Below are 17299 nucleotides of genomic sequence, written 5' to 3' on the forward strand. Positions count from 1 at the left end.
ATTGAATTCCAGTAGAATTTTTATTATTTATAAAAAATAATTGAATTATTGCGAAGAAAGCTATAAAAAATTTGCAAATAATTGAATTCCAATAAAATTTTTATTATTTATGAAAATAATTGAAATCCTTAAAAAAATTGTATTATTTATTAAAATAATTGAATTATTGCGAAGAAAGTTATAAAAAATTTGCAAATAATTGAATTCCAGTAGAATTTTTATTATTTATAAAAATAATTGAATTATTTGCGAAGAAAGTTATAAAAAATTTGCAAATAATTGAATTCCAATAAAATTTTTATTATTTATGAAAATAATTGAAATCCTTAAAAAAATTGTATTATTTATTAAAATAATTGAATTATTGCGAAGAAAGTTATAAAAAATTTGCAAATAATTGAATTCCAATAAAATTTTTATTATTTATGAAAATAATTGAAATCCTTAAAAAAATTGTATTATTTATTAAAATAATTGAATTATTGCGAAGAAAGTTATAAAAAATTTGCAAATAATTGAATTCCAGTAGAATTTTTATTATTTATAAAAATAATTGAATTATTGCGAAGAAAGTTATACAAAATTTGCAAATAATTGAATTCCAGTAAAATTTTTATTATTTATAAAAATAATTGAAATCGTTAAAAAAAATTATATTATTTATTAAAATAATTGAATTATTGCGAAGAAAGTTATAAAAAATTTGCAAATAATTGAATTCCAGTAGAATTTTTATTATTTATAAAGAATAATTGAATTATTGCGAAGAAAGCTATAAAAAAATTGCGAATAATTGAATTCCAGTAAAATTTTTATTATTTATGAAAATAATTGAAATCCTTAAAAAAATTATATTATTTATTAAAATAATTGAATTATTGCGAAGAAAGTTATAAAAAATTAGCAAATAATTGAATTCCAGTAGAATTTTTATTATTTATAAAAATAAATGAATTATTGCGAAGAAAGTTATAAAAAATTTGCAAATAATTGAATTCCAGTAGAATTTTTATTATTTATGAAAAAAATTAAAAAACTATCAATTTGAATACTTTCAAAAAAATTGTGTATTTTCAGTTCACTTTTGACAAAAACCGTTTACATTAGAAAATTACTGACGGCCTTGAAAGTATTATTTTAATTATAAATTTAAAAATTTTAACTTATGATTTGAATCATAAAATTTAAAAATACACTTTTCACTCAATTTTGCTTTTAAATAAACATTTCCAGACATTGTTTTTTCTCCCTTTATTTTTCCCCGACAATTAAACTAAAATTCAATAAAAAAAAAAATATTCCAATTAAATATAAACAATTTTTTCAATTTTTCAATGTGAAACAATTTTTTTCCTTTTTTTTCTTTTTCGACATAAATCTCTCTCTTAAAGTTGACAGATTAAAGTTGGAGAGAGATATGCCGACAAGTGGTGCCACGCCACACGGCAGTGGTCCCTCTCTCAACTAGTTCGTTTTACACTGACTCGATTCGTTAAGACTCTTCTTATCGCCTCCAACGTATATCGTGCTTTGCCAAGTAATCATTAACATTATGCAAATTATTGCTTTATCTACATCCCACATATATTGCTTGTTATTTGAAGAGTTTATCTCTGCAATTAGTGTACTCGATCAAATTGACTATAGAGATTATTCCTCTAGACATTCAAGACTCTCGGATAAAGAAAAGAAAGAATTTTTTTTTTCTTTTTTTTTGTAAAACAAAACTATCGAAATATTGTAACAGACAATTGGATTTTTTGTTAGGAAAAAATTAAAGAATTTAAAGAAAATAATTTTTAACTTTTTTAATTTAATTTTAATGTTTTGTTTCTTACAATTTTTAATAATAAAAAAACTATTTCAAAATATTACTTTATTTAATTTCTACCATTTTGCAGTTTTCCCAGATGGGATAATTAAAATATCGAACATTTGGAATGTTTCTTTGAAGTAAAATAGACATTTTATCTACATTTTATATTTAAATATCTGACATTTGGAATGTTCCTTTGGAATAATATTGGAATATTCGGAATATTCCATCAACATTTTAGGAATATTTAAATATCCGGCATATTTAGAATGTTCCTTTGGAATAATATAGGAATATTCCATTGGAATGTCTGGAATATTCCATCCACATATTAGGAATATTTAAACATCCGACATTTGGAATGTTCCGTTGGAATAATATAGAAATATTCCATTAGAATATTGAAGTATAGTCAAAATATTGCATTGGAATATTGAAGGAATATTTTATTTTTATAAAAATCCAATGGAATATTCTCCCAATATTTTGATGGAATATTCCATAATTTTTTCAAAGGAACATTCCAAAGTATACCGTCAATAATACTTATAATAACAAAAAACTATTTTTACAATATTCCAATGGAATATTCTTTACCCAATATTTTGATGGAATATTCCATAATATTTTCAAAGGAACATTCCAAAGATCCAATTTTTTAATATTCCTAAAATTTGGAAGAAATATTTCTTTGGAATACTGAACTTATTATTATAATAATTATTATAATTAATTAATTATTATAATAATTATTATAATTAATTAATTATTATAATAATTATTATAATTAATTAATTAATATATTAATTATTATAATTGTTATAATAATTATTCCAGGAATGTCAATGGAATATTCTGTACTTTCGAATTTTCTACTGAAATATTCTTGGAAAATACCAATTTTTCACTTGTTCAATATTAAAAATATAAATAAAAAAACAAATAAATGTAGAAAGTATAAATTCAACAAAAAAGGGGAAATATTTCATGTTTCGCATTTTTTTTTCTTCTTCAAGATAATATATTTTTCAGGGAAGAAAATAAATATTTCATTTTTGGGTTTTTTCATTTTTTTTTTTTTTTTGGGTTATTATTTTTCTGTTGCTTGTAGTTTGTGTACTTTTAGATAGAGAGAAAGAGAGAGAGAGAGAGAGAGAGAGAGAGAGAGAGAAAGATGATAGGGAGGGAGAAAACGAGAGGAGACAGTTGACGGTTTTTATGAAGCATGACAAATTGTATCGTTCGCTTTGGAAAAGCAGAATTCTCTCGGGGCGATTATAAAAAACACGGGGGCGAATTCCTCAGGAAAAAAGAGAGACGAGATACGAATGCTTTCCGTCATTTATCGGTGAGAGATGACTACCGCAGGTACGCGCGGTAACATTGTTGTCCAAGAGTCGAGAGAAAGAGAGAGAAAGAGAAAGATAATGTTTTGTGGCAACAGGTGAGGCAGGTGCTCGACCTGAATGCCGTGCCGCACGCGTCTAATAACCTGAATCTATGGATCAGGTGTTCCAATCCATTTTCTAACAGAGAGACAATAATTGCTTATGTTATAGCGAAACGCCGACACTTTTTTTTCCTTTTTTCTTCCAAAATTAACGAGATCCAACTATATAGGCATTTTTCTACTTCTTACTTTTTCTTCTCGACAGAAAATTATTAAAAAAAACAGAATAAAAACAAACGAATTTTTTTAAATCAAAAAAAATTAAAAATAATTATAATAATAATAATAATAATTTGAATGTTCATTCATTATTTCATTCATTCACTTTTTCGGTCCCTCACACTCTGAAGTTGTCTTTTGTTTATACTTTTGTTTTTTGTTAACTTTAGATATATTGCATATTACATTATTGTTATAATTATTTTTATTATATAGTTAATTCAAAATTGTAATTACAAATAGAAATCATCAGAATTTTTTTCCACTTCTTTTCATTAAAATTTAAAAGACTAAAATTTTGTTAAATATTATGTTTTTTAAATTGAAATTAGGCAGATTTTTGTTCTTTACTTCCAAACAAAATTTAAATTAAACAACTTATAAAAATATTGTTACTGTATAACTTTTTCAAAATTATTCTCATCATTTTAATTCAATTATTATTTTCTAGAATTATCAATTATTTTTTATGAAATTTATTGACATCCTTAAAAAAATTTTTATTATTTATTAAAATAATTGAATTATTACGAAGAAGGTTATAAAAAATTTGTAAATAATTGAATTCCAGTGGAATTTTTATTATTTATGAAAATAATTGAATTATTGCGAAGAAAGTTATAAAAAATTTGTAAATAATTGAAATCCAGTAGAATTTTTATTATTTATAAAAATAATTGAATTATTGCGAAGAAAGTTATAAAAAATTTGTAAATAATTGAAATCCAGTAGAATTTTTATTATTTAGAAAAATAATTGAATTATTGCAAAGAAAGTTATAAAAAATTTGCAAATAATTGAAATCTTTAAAAAAATTGTATTATTTATTAAAAGAATTGAATTATTGCATAGAGATTTAAAAAAAAAATTTGTAAATAATTGAATTCCAGTAGAATTTTTATTATATTTATGAAAATAATTGAAATCCTTAAAAAAAATTGTATTATTTATTAAAATAATTGAATTCCTGTGAAATTTTTATTATTTATGAAAATAATTAAAGTTTTGCATGCAATTTTATTAAATTTAAAAAAAATTGAATTCTTATTGGTAAATTTTATTAAAATAGTAGACATTGAAAATAATTTAAATTAGAAAAATTCATTTTATTTTTGAAAATAATTGAAATTAGGACAAGAATTTTTTTAAAATTTATGAAAATAATTGAATTTTGGAGAAGAATTTTGTTATTTATAAAGATAATTGGTATTTTTACCAGAATTTTTTTCAAATTTTAAACATACTTGAATTTTATTAGAATTTTATTTTATTTTTTTTTTAAATAATTGAATTTTTGCAATTATCGTAATTTCTCCAAAATTGAATTATATATATATATAATAATAATAATAATAATAATAATAATAATAATAATAATAATAATAATAATAATAATAATAATAATAATATAATAATAATAATTAAAAAAAATTTAATACAATAAAACTTTTAGAAGATTCGAAAGATTATTGCCCGCAGTTTATTTATATATATATATATATATATATATATATACTCGGCGTAATCAAGAGCCTGTATAATTTAAGCTCGATCGGAACCTACGAGGCCTAATGAACAAAAACGATAGTTTTTTCGTCTCAAAAAAATTTTTTTTAAAATAAACTCACGATTACGGGATATTAACGATTCTTTAGAAAAACCATTCATAAAGCACATCGTTCTTCTTCTTCATCTTCTTTTTATTCTGCAATTTTTTTTCGTAATTATCCCTCCAAAAACGATAAAATGACTAACGAAATCAGACCACCTCTAAATTTTCAACGGTTTTGCTTCTGCAAAAATGTGTTTTTTTTTCTCTTTTTCTTAAAGTATAACAGAATGGCTATAAACTACAATTTTTCAACTCTGTCGTTTTAAATCAACAACATAATGCATGATGAGGTTGTATAATGTCGAGAAGGACCAAATTCCGATCATAAAAATTGACCTCTTAAAACTACAATTACTGCGCGCGGTGGGGATTTTTTATTTTAATTATGTATTTAAAAATATTTCTTGCTTTTTTTTTAGAAATCGGACATCGGTACTTTTGAAAATTGTAAATTAGAATCAAAGTTCAATTATGTAATTTCAAAAATGTCAATAAAATTCTTGTATTTATTTTGTACTTTCTGGCTTGTGGTCACAAAATCTAGTACAGAAATCATTCCCACTTTGCCTTTATCGAAGGCTCTACCCCAAAGGGCAAGAATAGGGCAAAGTGGGGCAATTTCTACTCAGAAGGGACTATAAAAAGAGTATTTTAATTTCTTGAACATTGTTTCCGTTTTTCTTTCGTTTCGTTATTTTCCTTTTTTAATTCAGCGCGAAAAAAAGAAAGAAAGAAAGTAAAACAAAAAAAAGAAAAAAAAAAGATTGGAAACGTTTGTGATCTGGCATTATCGTCGAAGTCATGCATGGATAAAACAATGGAGTCTCGAGTGCGATTATACCCGGTGGTAGTGTGCCGTATTAGCGTAACGGGTCTCACAGTCATAGGATATAAACCGGCGGTTATCAATTCTCCGGAGAGCGCCAATAAAAGAGACAAAGGTGGGAGAGAGTGAAAGAGTGAGAGAGAGAAAGAGGTGGAGAAGAGGAAAAGGGTCTAGAAAAGTCAGACGGGATTGGTCGTGCCGTGTATATTCGCATGCATACGTCACATTCGGGGGTGAGTTTTTACCTCGCGAATCCTGGGAAAACGAGAAAGAGAGAAGTCCGCATTCGAGCCCACTATCTATCCCTATGTTTTATGCATCCCTTCACCGAGGAAGGTGCCCACCTCCACCTTTTTCTCGTTTACACACACACACACTCACATATACAGACAGCTTTCCCACCCTTCAAAGTGGACACACGACTCTCAAAAGGATTCCCCAAGAACCGTCAAAGTCTCGCACAAAAAAAAGGGGAAAAAATAAAATAAAAAATATCTTCTAATTCTAAAAATGTTGCAAATAATTTATCAAAAAAACAAATTTTTTCCCTTTTTGTTAAATAATTTCGTTGTTTTTTTCTAAAAAAGAATTTAAGATAAAAGACAAAAGGGAGTATAGGTAAAACGGCAAAAGCCACACGGGACGTAACGTTGAATTTATCCGCGACGTATCCGCGTACAGGAGATGGTATCCGTCTATCTTACTTTATCCCTGGGACGCGCAGCAGCGTATGACAGCAGCCCCGCTAGCTGATCTATCGCATAAAACATAAAGTGGGGTATTCCATTCTTAAGGCCGAACCATAGCAACCGTATATGTATATAACATCTATCGTCCACATGAAATATTGTGAAACAGAACACGAGGATATGTTTCTCTATATGTGTATTTGTATATGTTCGCGCGTGTGTGTGTGTGTGTGCTCTCACAATTTTTTGCTTATATTATTCTTTTGGCGCATTCTTCCATCATATAAAAGATACGCAGCCTTTCTATATCCTTATCCGATTCCCGCACTTCTTTCCATTGACTCGCGTTTATAATAAATTATTTATTTTCCTTACATTTACTTTACATTCTTTACAGGGATTTTACAATATACATTAAATTTAGAAAATAATATTGTTCACGTAAACTATATAATTTGTAAAAGAATTTTTTAAAAAATAAACCAAATATTTTCTTCATGAGGAAGCTTTTGACGCTTTGAAGTTTGTCACTCGCTCTCATTGTCCCCACTTCTGCCCTCTTCTTCTTCTTCTTCTTCTTCTTATTCTTCTTCTTCTTCTTTTTCTCATTAAGTCTGATAAATTCCAAGAATCGAAGCGTAAGCATCGGAGTGGGGATAATGAGAGCGAGTGAGAAACTTCGAAGCGTCTCTCTCGCTCTCATTGCCCCTACTCCGACGCTTACGCTCCGTTTCTTGGAATTCATCGGAGTGGGGATAACGAGAGCGAAGGAGAAGGTTCGAAGCGTCTCTCTCGCTCTCATTGCCCCCACTCCGTCTCTAACGCTCCGTTTCTTGGAACTCATCGGAGTGGGGGTAACGAGAGCGAGTGAGAAAGTTTGAAGCTTCTCTCTCGCTCCTATTGCCCCCACTCCGGCGCTACTTCTCAAAATTCACACTTTTTACACAAGTTTCGAATAAAAGTAAATTTGCTCGTAAGAAAAAAATTCAAAATCTAATTTTGTCAAATTGTCAATTACTACTCTATTCACACTTTAAAGTTAGATTTTGTACGGTTGAAGAAGTAGGAAGTATAGTAACTGAAGTAGTAAGTGTCTATGAACAAGAGAAGAGAGTAAGAAGTTAATAAATATAAGTAGGAAGTATAGTAATTACAGTAGGAAGTGTTTATCAACAAAATATGTTAGTAGGAAGTGATTAAGTAAGTAGGAACTATGATAAAAGTAGTAAGAAGTATATAGTTAAAGAAGTAACAAGTGCTTGTCAACAATATAATTGGATTGAAATTAAATAAAGAAGTAGAAAATATATAAATAGGTATTAATCTTCAAAACATGCGAGTAGGATGTAAATAAATAAATAGGAAGTACGGTTAAAGAAGAAGGGTACATTGCAAATGAAGTAGGAAGTGTTTATAAAAAAATAAGTGAGCAGGAAGTGAATAAATAAGTAGAAAGTGTGATAAGAATAGTAGGAAGTACAGTTAAGGAAGTATAGTAATTGAAGTAGAAAGTGCGGTTAAATAAGTAGGAAGTATAGTAATTGAAGTAGGAAGTGTTTATGAACAAGGGAAGAGAGTATAAAGTCAATAAATAAGCAGGAAGTATAGTAAAATTAAAGTAGGAAGAGTTTATCAACAAGAGAGGTGAGTAGGAAGTGAATAAATAAGTAGGAAGTATGGTAAAAGTATCAGGAAGTATATAGTTAAAGAAGTAGGAAGTATAATAATAGCAGCAACTTTGCCCCATTATTACATAAAAATTTATCGGTAAGATTGCAATAATACTTGAAGGGTACAGTTTAAGAAAGTTGCAGTATTGCCAACATTGGCTTGTAACATTGTTGCAATATTACTGTAACATTTTCTGAATTCTTTTCTAAATGAAAACACACATAATAAAAGAAAGTGAAAACCTTTTTTTAATTTTCACTCTTTAATATAAGTATTAACACCAATGAGAATAATTGAATGGCGTGAAAAATTTTTTTTTTTACATTTCCACCCTCAAGCATGAACGACTCCATAAAAATTAGAAACGAATCAAGGGAGAATGAGCGACAAGAAGCAAAATTCGTGTACTCAAGTGTATTTTTTTTATTCTACATACAATTTTCTTCTTTTCCATCCTCCTTCATAGTATTTTCTCCTTTATACAATTGAAGAAAAGGAGAGAAAGAGAGAGAGAGAGAGAGAGAGTGAGAAAGAGAGAAAAGGAGAGAGAGAGAGAAGAGGGTGGTCCCGCACCGACACTATTTTTTTTTTTACTTCTTGCAAATGCGATAAAATGGGCCACTATGCGCTTGCCACGGAAAAATTTTACAATCAAACGCAGACATAAGCTGAACTTACAATAGTGTTGGTTGAAAAATATACGAAGCGTTACCTTTTTCCAACGTTGAGAAAGACATTTTTTTTTTTTTTTATTTTTATTTTTTTCTCTAGATGGTGTTGGTAACGCTATGTATAGATGGTGGCGGAGATGTCGGAACTCCACTCACTCCACCGCACAAGCCTTGGATATAATAAGTCACGTGACATTAATATTTGAAAGCAGTTGGAACGTGGATTGCATTTGAAGTGCCTCAGCTTCTAGCTCTAGCAATATTCCACCCCCTCTCTTTTCTCCTTCTCCCCCCCCCCTTTCTCCTACCAACATAGGCCACCCTTTTATACCCTTTTATCCAACACGTCATCCTTCTTTTTCTTCCTTCCTTTATATCCTTATGTTTCTTCCATCCCACCTTCTTTCTTCTCGATAGTATACTTTCCTTTCATTTCGCCTTTTTCTTCTACCTTGTATTCAATTTTTAATAGAGTTAATCTATATTCTCTCTTTTTTTCCCCATAAACCATTTCAATTTCCATTTTTTTGTGACATTTTCAAAAAAAGAAAAATTCTGTCTAGTAGTGTAAGAAAAAATTAAGGAAATGGAGAAATTGTGGAATTGGGGATATAAGTAGGGTGGAGCTTCCAAATAGGGAGTAGGAAATATAAGAAAGAAAGTAGGAAGTGTTAATCAAGCTAATAGATGTGGTAGTTACGAAAATAATCCAATAAAAAAACATAAGTAGGAAGTATGGTAGCAGAAAAAGGGAGTATTTTTTAAGAAGTAGGAAGTACGATAAAAGAAGTAGGAAGTGGTAATCAACAAAGTAAACCAGTCTTCATACTGGTTTACTATGTTGATTACCACTTCCTACTTCTTTTATCGTACTTCCTACTTGTTTATACACTTCCTACTTCTTAAAAATACCCCAATTTCTCCTACCATGATTCCTACTTACTTTTTTTTTACTGAACTATTTTCTTGGTTATCACTTTCTACTTCTTTTATCGTACTTCCTACTCTCAAATTGACTTCTTATTTTCATCAGTCGAATTTATCTTTATTACTTCACAAATAAATAGGAAACATGGTAACGAAAGTATGATTATATTTGAGGAACTAGGAAGTCTTTATGGAAGGTATTTATTTTCCAATGAGTGGAAAGTGAATGAAAATTAAGGAGGAAATATATAAATTAAAATAGGAAGTATTGAAAATTAAGTATAAAGTATTGAAAATTAAGTAGGAAGTATAGTAAATTAAGTTCGAAGAATAGTAAACAAAAAAGGAAATATAGCAATCGAAATAAGAAACACTAATCTAAAAATAAGCGAGTAGGATGTAAATAAATAAATAGGAAGTATGGTAACAGAAGAAGAGTACATAATAAATAAAGTAGGAAGGGCTTATCAACATTATAAATGGGTAGGAATTAAATACATAAACAGGAAGTATGGTAGTGGAAGTAGGAAGTATAATAATTGAAGTAGGAAGTGTATATCAACAAGTGATGTGAGTAGGAAGTGATTAAGTAAGTAGGAACTATGATAAAAGTAGTAGGAAGTATAGTTAAAGAAGTAACAAGTGCTTGTCAACAATTTAATTCGGTAGAAACTAAATAAAGAAGTAGGAAATATTGTATTTCAAGTAGAAAGTTTTTATCAATAAATAAAGGTGAGCAGGAAGTGAATAAATGAGTGGGAAGTGTAATAATAGTAGGAAGTACAGTTAAGAAAGTAGGAAGTGTAGTAATTCAATTATAAAGTAAGGTTGAATAAGTAGGAAGTAAATAAATAAGTAGGAAGTGTGATGAAAATAGTAGGAAGAACACTTAAGGAAGTAGGAAGTATAGTAATTGAAGTAGAAAGTGTTTATGTACAAGGGAACAGAGTATAAAGTCAATAAATAAGTAGGAAGTATATTAATTAAAGTAAGAAGAGTTTATTAACAAGAGAGGTGAGTAGGAATTAAATAAACAAGTTGGAAGTATGTTAATAGTAGTAGGATGTATAATTAAAGAAGTAGGAAGTATAGTAATTGAAGCAGAAAGTGTTTATCAACAAGGGAAGATAGTAGGAAGTATAGTAATTGAAGTAGAAAGTGTTTATCAATAAGGGAAGATAGTAGGAAGTCAATAAATCAGTAGGAAGTATGCTAGAATAATTAGGAATCGTTAATCAATAAAGTGAGTAAAAATAAAAATTTACTAGTATTTACAAGAAGTAGGATGAGGATCTAAAATAAAGAACGTAGAATGAAAATACAAGGAAGTAGGGTCTATAGTAAAAGAAGTAGGATTCAAGGTAAAGAAAGTAGGAAGTTATAACAATAGTTGCTTAAGGCAGGGAGTCGTATTTCCAAAGAAAGTAGGAAGAAATAAAGATATAAGAAAATCGTCTGCCTATCAAGAAAAAAGAAAACAGTACCTGACAAGTAGGATCTACAGTTAAAAAAAAATCAGAAAACAATCAGAGATTTAATAAAAAAAGGAGGAGGAATGTAGAAAAATGGAAAATGACGTGCACCAATATAATTCCAACTGTCATAAACATATATAATCAAAGAAGTGAGAACCGCTGGGTCGCATGGCAAATTTACAGCTGTAGGGTTGGCACTAATATAAAGGGGTTGATAATGATCTTAAATTATCGATCCAATTGTTTATACGCCGGCGCAATTCTATTTAATGCAAGTCGCTAGTACCTGCCACCATGCACGCAGTTAACCTACCTCGTTCACCTTATTCTCCTAACCGTTGTTGGGACCTATACCGACATAAAATTTATCGTCTCGACACAATTTCAAACTAACTGATTCACTTCGCTAATAGCTAAGGGGTTGAAAGACCTGATTTATTTTATCGAAAAGGGGTGTATAGTATTATATGTGTGGACACGCACTCCACACCCCCGCAATTTTTTATTTTTTTTCCCTTTAAACCATAGAACCATTCAGGACATATATTTCTTTTTTCTAACAAGTAACAACACTCGAGCAATTTATATTATTCTTTTTAATTACTCGATAGTATTTAATTTTACTGGTAACAATATCAATCTCTTTTTTGTTTTTGCCAAAAAATTTACTTTATTCCACCCTTGTTTTCTCCGCGAGGCCTCGCGGAGGGGAAGCAAGAAAAAATAGATTTCGACTGTAGAAATATTTATAAAACAATGAGGATAATTTGTTAATTTCTTTTCTCCTTCTTCTTTGTTTTTTGCATTAATTGAGGAATCTGTTTCAAGAAAATGGTATAATTGATTTTGTGGTTAATTATCCAAACGAAGTTGTGGTGTGAAAAATTTGAAAGCCACATGTGGACAATCCGTCAAGAGAGTCTGGACAGACACGCTAATTAATAAAGAGAGAGAAGAGTTTCAAAGGCCCTAGGCTGTCTCAGACTGTCTGTAAATGAAGATTGACATCGCAATCGTCATAATGTACTCATTAAGGTTTTAGTGTCCTAAAAAAAAAAAAAGAAAAAGAGAGCGCAGGAAAGAAAAGAGCAGTGGAAAAAAAACCCAAAGTCCCTATCGGAAGGTCACGCTCAATGCAATCCAATCGAAATCGTACTGCGTTTTTTGTCGGTGTAATTTTGGAACACAGCGCCGTGCCATTCTTTCCCCCACCTCTTTTTTTTTGACATGCATTATATTTGTGATATGCCGCGCATTATTAAGATCCCATGCGGGAGGTCTCGATACTCTTCCTGTCGATTACAACTTTTGCTTTGCAAAATACAAAATTATATACTTTTCATTGCTATAAATATTTTATTAAATTATTATTATTATTTATTCCTTAAATATTTTTAATTCAAAGCTCGAATTAGGCCCGTAAATTCCCTAAAGATCCGTAAATTTCCTCGAAGTCCGTAAAAATCAGTTTTTTGAAAAAATTTCCGTAAAGACCGCGTAATTATTTGATTAAGAAAAAGGCGAAAAGTTCGTAAATTGTACGATATAACATAGAAAATTTTAGAGAAATTACAAATGATTGCAAAAATTCAATTATTTTCAAAAGTATAATAAAATTCTTTGCAGAAATTCAATAATGTTCTAAAATTTTTTTAAATTTTCGGCAAATTTCAATTATCTTTAGAAATAATTAAATTCTTCTCGTAAATTCAATTATTTTCATAAATGTCAAAAAAATTCTTGTCCTAATTTAAATTATTTTCAAAAATATAAAATGCATTTTTCTAATTTCAATGATTTTCAATATCTACTATTTCAATAAAATTTCATAAAAATAATTCAATTATTTAGAAAAAATTTTAATAAAATTGTATGCAAACATTTAATTATTTTCATAAATAATAAAAACTTCACAGGAATTCAATTATTTTCAATAAATAATAAGATTTTTTTAAGGAATTCAATTATTATTTTCATAAAAATTAATTTACAATCCTAAAAAAATAATAATTGAATTAAAATGATAAAATTGAAATTTTTGAATGTGTTAATTCCTGTGGAAAATCCTATTTCAAAAATAAAGATTAAAAATAGGAATTGTGCAAATATTTTTCTTTTTTTTCTAAAATAAAATAATAATTTTGTTAAAAAAAAATTGTGATTCACAAAGAAAAATAATGCAAAATAAATAAATTCTTCGCCATATTCAATTATTTTCATACCTAAATAATAATAAAATTTTCATAGAGATTCAACTATTTTCGTAAATAATAAAATTCTTTTTAGGAATTCAATTATTTTCATAAAAAAAAATAAAACTAATTGCATAATTTCAATTATTTTTAATGCAATTCAAATCAAATTTCTCGAAAAATGAAATTATTCTTAAAAATTTTATTAAAATTCGTTGAAAGAATTCAATTATTTCAAGATTTGTTGATAAAATTCTTTCTGAGAATTGAATTTTAAGAAATATGGTATTATTCAATAAATCGTTTTTTTTGTATTTAAATAATTGAATTCCAGTAGAATTTTCCTAATAAAAATTGATTTAAAAATGAATTTCAGTTAAAATTTTAGATTATGATTGAATATTAAAAGCATTAGAGCTTAAATTTTTAAAAATAATTGAATTTTAAAAACGTTTTAAATTAAAATCTTTGAAAATTTGAAGTTTTAACTAACAATTTTGTATAGAATTAATTTTTCTAAAAAAAGTTTAAATTGAATTTCTTTAAAAATTATTTCAAGTTTTTATTTTCCATTATATAATTAATTGAAGAATTTACGAATAATTGAAATTTTGTAAAATTTTCTATTCGCGAGATTTTTTTTTAGAAAGTGGAAAAAATAATGCTTATTAATATTCTGTTTTTACTGCTTAAAAATTTTTCAAATATAATATGCAGATAGTGGTTATAGACTTAAACATTGTTAAAAATATTTTATTACTATTGCTTCATGAGCAAAATTCATAGAAAATAGAATTTTTAATATTTAAAACATTTATCGTAAAAACAGGAAATAATGACTAGATTTTTATATGAAAAAATTATTGAAAATTATTTTTTTTATTTAAACACGACAAAAAAAAATTTTTTAATAGTTTTTTCCATTTAAATAGAGACATTAGTTTAGGGTTTTCTAACAAAAATTCGTCCACTTACATTTTGTTTAAAATAATTTAAGGGAAGATTTCTTTAAATATCGAATAATTTTAATTTCTTGGAAAAATGAAGCTGTTATTAATTCAAATATTAATATTTGTGTGTGTTCACACTTCATATGTACCGGTAAAATATTTTATATTCTCTTTTTATAATAATTAATATATTATTTAAAAAAAAACGCTTAGAAATTCACCTGATTTGGAATTTCAAAAAATTCTAAAATCTCGATTTGCTAATACTGTTTAACTTTTTATTTTTCAGCTCATGGTGCCTGATCTAGTGGAATATTTTTCTAAAATCTTCAAGAAAACAGAGTAAAATTTATAATTTTAATAATAAATTTAAATATAGTTTATAAAATTATTTATTTTATTTATTAATTATTATTTAAATATGCAAGCTAAATTTTTTATTTTTTAAAAATAGTTGTTAAAAAATAGAAAATTTTATTTAGTTTTTACGAAAAAGGTCATTTTTTATAAGGTTAAGATTGATTATATTATTTATTCAATATATAACATTTTAATTATATTCTTTTAGAAAGGAAACATCAGCACCGATTCCAAAAGAAAATAATACTCCAAAAAAAGTAAAATCCTCAGACCCTCTTAAAGACGTCACTCATTCACAATGGATGCAGCTTATGCCCTTATAATTTCAATAATTATAATATTTTTAAATTCGACGAAGTTCATTCTGTTCGATGATAAATATTAATTGGATTTATTCAATAAAAAAAATTATATAAAATTTGCACATTTTTTATTTCTTTAATCATTGTAAACAAATGAATTTTAAAATTCGCAAAGAACTTTTTCAAAAATTATTAAAAATAATCGATTTAAAGAAGAATTTTAGTTAAAAACACGAAAAAAAATTTAATTTTGGAAAAATTACAAATTATTGCAGACATTCAATTATTTTCAAAAGTATAATAATATTCTTTGCAAAAATTAAATATTGTTCAACAATAATAAAATTCTTCTTAGGATTTTGAAACGATTTCAAATTAAACTTATTTTCTAATATATTATATTTAATTGAAAAATTTACGAGTAATTGAAATTTTGTAAATTTGAATTGTAAACAAATGAATAAGAAAATTCTCAAACAACTTTTTCAAAAATTATTAAAAATAATGCAATTATAGAAAAATTTTATTCAAAAACAGGAAAAAAATATATTTTTTAGTTTTGGAAAATTTTCAAATTATTGCAGAAATAAAATTATTTTCAAGATTAATAATATTCTTCGCAAAAATTAAATATTGTTCAAAAATAATAAAACTACTTCTTACGGAGTCAATTATTTTCGCAAATAATAAAATTCATCGCAGAATTTCAATTATTTTTAATGCATAATTTTAATCGAATTTCTCGAAAAATGTAATTATTCTTAAAAATTTATTTTCAATTCCTCGAGAAAATCAATTATTTAAAAATTTGTTGATAAAATTTTTTATGAGAATTCAATATTGAGAGAGATTCAATTATTCAATAAATTATTTATTTATTTTAATTATTTAAATAATTGATTTCTAGTAGAATTTTCTAATAAAAATTAATTTACATTTCAGAAAAATGAATTTTAGTTAAAATTTTAGATAATAATCCTGAATTATTAAATTCTTAAATTATTAATATTATTATATTTATTCTCTAAATTCTTTAAATATTTTAAATTCGAAACTTAATCTTTTATTCTGTAATAAATTTTTTCAAAAAGAAGAAACAAGTTATTTAGTATGTAAGAATTAAGAATAAGAATAAGAATTACAATAAAAATGAAGTACTGAAAAAAGAAACAAGAAGTCTCTTATAAAGGATTATACTTAAAATCAAACAGTAGACTTGAGTAGTCAATTAAAGTAATTGGATGAAATAGGGCAAAAAGTAGATTTTTGTCCATTATTAAAATTGGGCGAATGCATTAGAGATCGATTCATTCGTTTTCGTGATCTGACTTATAGCCTAATGCAGATCTAACAATTTAATGACAAGCAACCGGTGGTCGGCTTTTATTTTAACGCCCGTTAACATGACTTGTCAGTTTTTTTTTCTCGTCTCTAAATTTCTTCGATGAACGACCTTCAATATATACAAAAATACGATAAGATCGAAAAAAATTAAAAATTCATTATTATGATTCCTATAATCATTGATCTTGATTATTAATTCAATTTCTTTACTTTAGGAACGAAAAGAAAAGAAGAAAGAAAAAAACTAAATGCAAAGATGTTAAATAAATATTTTAGAATCATTAAAACTCTTTTATTGGATAAAATTTAAAACTTATGAAAACAGAGTGTAGAAACAAAAATCGATAGGGTAAATTCTCGGCAATGTATTGAGTAGTTTATTGCTTTCATGCATTTGCATGTTAAGTAGTCGCGTGCTCTCGAGTAATATCATCGTCCTGATACCATATGCCTCTGGGTAAGAAAGCCTTCCTCCTACATTTGGTCTTCGATATTACCACTGGCAGGACACTTATAAATTGAGATTTTATCACTGAGTGCGGAATTACGAAAACTTGCATTTTGACTCAAGTTATTTTTTTTTCTTTTTAATTTCTCGTAGAATTTTTTGCCTCTTGTAAAGCAAAAATTTCTTTATCGAACTATAAAGCTTCTTTCTATTCCTTTATTTCTCGATTGAATAAAATTTTTTTTAATTCCGATTGAAATTAAAATTAAATAAAAAAAAGAAAGAAAAAGAAAAATAATTAAAGAAAAAGAAAGAATCTTTTTATTTATTTTTTTTTTCTTTTTATT

This window comes from Leptopilina heterotoma, unplaced genomic scaffold, assembly GCF_015476425.1.
Source record: "Leptopilina heterotoma isolate Lh14 unplaced genomic scaffold, ASM1547642v1 Lhet_52, whole genome shotgun sequence".
Lineage (NCBI taxonomy): Eukaryota > Metazoa > Arthropoda > Insecta > Hymenoptera > Figitidae > Leptopilina > Leptopilina heterotoma.